This window comes from Colobus angolensis, unplaced genomic scaffold (assembly GCF_000951035.1).
Source record: "Colobus angolensis palliatus isolate OR3802 unplaced genomic scaffold, Cang.pa_1.0 Scaffold9, whole genome shotgun sequence".
Taxonomy (NCBI): Eukaryota; Metazoa; Chordata; class Mammalia; order Primates; family Cercopithecidae; genus Colobus; species Colobus angolensis.
In genome coordinates this window covers 7,665,865-7,671,303 of record NW_012122931.1, presented here as the reverse complement: position 1 = coordinate 7,671,303, position 5,439 = coordinate 7,665,865, and the positions used below count along the sequence as shown (strand labels likewise).

Genomic DNA, 5,439 nt, shown 5'->3' with positions numbered 1-5,439 from the left:
ACTACAGGCACCCGCCACCACGCCCGGCTAGTTTTTTGTATTTTTAGTGGAGACGGGGTTTCACCGTGTTAGCCAGGATGGTCTCGATCTCCTGACTTCATGATCTGCCCGCCTCAGCCTCCCAAAGTGCTGGGATTACAGGCGTGAGCCACTACACCCAGCCTAGAAGTATTCCAGTTCCTTAGAGTTTGCATGCAGGTAGTGTGGGGATGAATGTGGTCCTCATATGTGCTTTGTTTGGGCAGTGTGGTGTTAACATCTTTTAAAATGCAGGGCATATGTCCTCAGGATTTCCTGGGGCTGAGTTACAGGTTTAAAAAAAAAAAAATCCTTGGCCGGGCGCGGTGGCTCAAGCCTGTAATCCCAGCACTTTGGGAGGCCGAGACGGGCGGATCACAAGGTCAGGAGATCGAGACCATCCTGGCTAACACGGTGAAACCCCGTCTCTACTAAAATACAAAAAATTAGCCGGGCGTGTTGGCCGTGAATCCGGGAGGCGGAGCTTGCAGTGAGCCGAGATCGCGCCACTGCACTCCAGCCTGGGCGACAGAGTGAGACTCTGTCTCAAAAAAAAAAAAAAAAAGAAAAAAAAATCCATTGTTGGCCTGGTAAAGTGGCTCATGCCTGAAATCCCAGCACATTGGGAAGCTGAGGGGGGAGGATCACTTGAGGTCAGGAGTTTGAGACCAGCCTAGACAACATGGTGAAACCCTGACTCTACTGAAAATACAAAAATTAGCCAGGTGGCACACACCTGTAATCCTAGCTACTCTGGAGGCTGAGGCAGGAGAATCACTTGAACCTGAGAGGCAGAGGTCAGGTTCAGTGAGCCGAGATCGCGCCACTGCACTCCAGCCTGGGCGACAGAGTAAGACTCTGACTCAAAAAAAAAAAAAAAAAAATCCATTGCAACACTTAAGCATTGGGAGATGTTGCGTAATTTCTACATTCTAGACCCTCAGTTGCTGCAGGGAAACCACTGACTGGAGCTGAGCAAGCACTATTCCTCTGGGCAAGTCATGTGCTCTGCAGCTGGCTACATCTGTGTTATTACATTACCCTGGCCTCTGCAGTCCCTTGAAGTTGAGGCCCTCACCTGGGCTTTAGAAAACAAAGTGTTTTTGATACTGCAGTGCGGCCTCAAACTCAAAAACTGTTAGTTCACGCGAGGGCAAGGATATCTCAAACTTAAGTAGTCCAGGCCCAGCCACTCTTTGTAGGTGTATGCATGGTAGTGGGGGTGGAGGCGACAGCGACAGAAACAATTACTTTTCATTCTTGCCAATGAATCTAGCAGCAAATAAGCAGGACACAGACTGAACTCTCCATAACCCATACCTATCTATTTAGCAGTGATTTAATTCAGCCTAATGATGTGTCATTTTTCAGAAGGATATTAATAACTAACATTCATTTGAGCCTTACCAGGTTCCCAGTCCTGGATAAAGTACCTTATAAATATTATCTTGTTGAATTCTTTAGAAACTGCTCCTAAAGGAGTGTCGCGGAATCAAACGGCCCAGAGGCCAAGAGGAGGGGATGTGGGTGAACACAGAACACTGCAGCTGATGATGCAGCTTAAAAGCAGAAGGGAGGGAGGTGCAGCCCGAGGCTGTCAAGCTCCCAGACTGGCCCCAGGGCTCTGCAACAGGCTCCAGGTGGGTAGAGGGGGGCCAAGCCTGTGATACCGCGTGAAGGACTCAGGAGGTCCGGTGGAGGGGTGGCCTCTCCCCCGCTGGTTGGCTCCATTGCTATTTCTGTCTCCTCGTTCTCGGTCCCTCCAGGCCGCTCCCTCTCCATCTGTCCTGATCGCCAGCCTCTCCCCCGCTCCTCTCTGCTGCGGTCGGCCCACCTGGAGCACTCCCCGCCGTCATGTGACCCGTGCGTAAATCACAGGACTCTTACCACCCCAGCGCCGGGCCGGCACCAGGCTCTGCAGAGGCTGCAGGCCGCGCATGCGCAGCTGCGGGCGCACCTGCACGCCCGCTGGCTGGGGCCGCCGACCATCCCTGTGCATCCTGCGGCTGCTACCGGGGCTGGCCCTGACGCTGGGCCCGGGCCGCGGGGGCGGACCCGCCTGGGTCCAAACTCCCGAGGGTGCTGATTCTCTTTGCCGATACTCTCCAACGAGCTGTCCACACAGCCAAACCTCACCTTAGGTCTGGGCACTGGGGCTGCACCCTGGGCGCTGGACGTTCTCCCCTGGTCATTAGGAAGTCAGAGCGCGAGTCTTGGCTTAGCGATAAGAGCTGTGTGACCTTGGACAAGTGACTTGATCTCTCTGCGCCCCAGGAACGTGGAGATAATAATAGCACAGACCTCACAGGGCAGTAGTGAGAATCCAGTGAAAATTCATGAGAGCTTTTTGCACAGTGCCTGGCATGTATCAAACTCCCAGTAAATGCAAATAAAGAATACAGAGCAAAGAGTAGTATTGTGTGATAGTCTTTCTTTCTTTCTTTCTCTTCCTTCCTTTCTTTCTTTCTTTCTTTCTTTCTTTCTTTCTTTCTTTCTTTCTTTCTTTCTTTCTCTCTCTTTCTTCCTTTCTTTCTTTCTTTTCTCTCTCTCTCTCTCTCTCTCTTTCTTTCTTTCTAGACAGAGTCTCGCTCTGTAGCCCAGGTTGGAGTGCAGTGGCACCATCTCGGCTCACTGCAAGCTCCGCCTCCCGGGTTCACGCCATTCTCCTGCCTCAGCCTCCCTAGTAGCTGGGACTATAGGCGCCTACCACCACGCCCGGCTAATTTTTTGTAGTTTTAGTAGAGATGGGGTTTCACTGTGTTAGCCAGGATGGTCTCGATCTCCTGACTTCGTGATCTGCCCGCCTTAGCCTCCCAAAGTGCTGGTATTACAGGCGTGAGCCACCGCTACCAGCCGTATTTTGCCCTTTCAAGTGGATCATTTTGCTGGCTGGGAGTCACCCTGGGAGACAGGCCTGGAAGTTTTATTTGTCCCCGTTTCACAGATGGGGAAACCAAGGCTCAAAGATGTCAAGAGGTCTCCAACCAGGTCTTGGGTGCCAAATCAGCACTCCCAACCTGAATTCCTGGGTGAATTTACAGTCTGTCACCCTGCTCTATCTTTCAATCATACTACTTTAAAAAAAAATCCGTTCTGATTTTTGTCATCCCCAGTGAACATCTCAGGTACACATCTGCAGGAAAGGCTTTTTTTTTTTGTCCTTCCTTCTACAGAAAATAAGAAGCTACTATATTTTATTTGCTGTGACCTTTGAGAAGGTCCCTGCACACAGATCCCAGGACACTAAGAAGTCCTGGATCCCTGCATCCAGGCCTGCCCCTGGGGGCTCTTCCACCCTACCCCTCAGGCTTTCTCCTCTCTAGTCATGATGCCCCTTCTCTGTTCCTGGAAGAGCCAAACTCCTTTCTGCCACTGGGTCTTTGCACCTACTGTATATCTGCCTAGACACTCTCCCAGGCCTCTCTTACCATGGTTTTCCCATCTCAAGAAGCCAGCTCTGATTTTACCCCAGCCAGTCCACTGGGCAAGGTGCCCTGCTATCCACTCTCACAGTCCCTTCTCCATCTGCTTCAGCACTTGTCAGAACAGTTACTCAATGCTGTAACACCTTGTTTCCTGTCTGTCACCTCAGCTAGAATACCAGCTTCTCAAGGGCAGAAGTTGTCTCCTTCTTACCCACACCACATGGCCCAGACCTTGGCCGCACTCAATAAATGCTTCTTGACCCACCAACTGGATGAGTGACAAGAGGAGCCCTTGGCCATTCCTACTCCTTAGCTGCTAAGGAATTTTCCAGCTTCGAATTTGTATTTTCATGGCAGATGCAGAAACCGAAACCGTGGAGTCTCTGCTGATACGTGCCAGCTGGTGAAGAAGGAAGCATGTGGCATTACCAGTGCATCCTAGGTCCCCCCACATTTATACACTATCTCCTCCTCCAAATGTGCCCAGAGGTTATCAATATGTTTCCTGGGCAAAAGGCAAGGCCCAGACATAGAGAGTTGACACACTAACACCTTATCTCTCTCTGAACCCATCAGAAGGTTCTGTTGAGGGTAGTTTGGGGTGGTAGTGAGAAGATGGTCAGATCTGCTTGTCCTGTGGCTGGTGACTGAAGTAGGACATGTGACCTCTTGTCCTGGTTCAGCTTCTGTGACTTTGGAAAATTCCTCCTTAGTCCTCAGCAGTTTTTTTTTTTTTTCTCAGTATAAAATAATAGTTCAGAATTCAGATTCTAGAATTGGATCTTTCCTTTGTCATTTACTAATAAAGCACTTATTCACTCTGAATCTCAACTCCTCATCTGTAAAATATTATTACATATCTTAATAATGTGAAGATTAAAAACCTAGCTCAAATGTATTCCAAATATTTAATGAATATTCACTGGTTTTTACTACTACTAGCTCCCTTTTTAAAAAAATTTTAATTGGCTCAATTTGTGTTACTTTGAAGCCAAAAGCAAGCCCTGCCCATATTTCAAAAGCAGTATCTGAGACCAGCCTGGCTAACATAGTGAAACCCCGTCTCTACTAAAAATGAGGCTGAGGCAGGAGAATCGCTTGAACCTGGGAGGCGGAGGTTGCAGTGAGCCAAGATCAGGCCACTGTACTCCAGCCTGGGCGACAATGAGAGACTCTGTCTCAAAAAAAGAAAAAAGAAAAAAAAGAAAAGAAAAGAAAAGAAAAGAAAAGTAGTATCTCCTATTAACAAAGAAAGTCGAGCAAAAACTGACCTGGGACCGCTTTAGTAAATACGGACTCCAGGAAGGAGATACTGAGACCAGAGTCGGTCCCACAGTATATTCGTATCAGATTTGGAGCTTAGAAATTTCTAAACTCTGAGCGCCCTATAAGCAGGATGAGATTCTGCATTGTACTTGGTTGTGGCTCCAGGGAACAGAATAACGGCTTACACGTAAAAGAGACAGAATACTGAACGTTAGCTATCGGATGCTATGCTGCCTGAAGGTAAGTCTAGCGCTATTTCCAGTATCTCGGCGCCTTGGTTTTTTACATCGGAAAATGGAGATTAAAAATAATGCCCACAGGTATGAGCTAAGAGGAATGTAAACAAAACAAAATAAAAAGCAATGCCCAGTGACTGGAGGATTTGATGAGATGATGCCCGTGAGGTGCTTGGCACGGAGTTTGACACAAGAACTCAGTGTTGGTGGATGCACGGATGCAGGTGCCCAGCGAGAGGGAGGTACTGTGGGTGGATTCACCCTGGCTTCGCTGCGGCTGGGAGTGGGCGCTGCTAGTAAGAGATCTCGCCTCCAAGCTCCTTCCGTGGGCAGGGAAAAAACGGAAGCTCCAAGAAGGAGGAAAGACACGACCCGAGCGGGATTTCAGGCAGATGGAGCGCGTCGGTAGCCTGTGGCCAGGGATCCCAGCAAGGAGGGGAAAGAGGAGGCCTGGGTACCCCGCGCCCCGGGCGCGCGCGGCGCGTGAGGTGAGG

General features: G+C 49.6%; 1 protein-coding gene across 1 annotated transcript in view; it reads left to right on the top strand.

Annotated features, from left to right (window-relative positions):
- Positions 1-5,150: 5,150 nt before the first annotated feature.
- The window catches only part of STXBP1 (syntaxin binding protein 1), an 86,734-nt gene continuing 86,445 nt past the window's right edge, over positions 5,151-5,439 (top strand). Inside the window, exon 1 of the mRNA XM_011931343.1 lies at positions 5,151-5,241. The gene's annotated coding sequence lies outside the window, so the exon portion shown is untranslated. The remainder of the gene's footprint in view (positions 5,242-5,439) is intronic.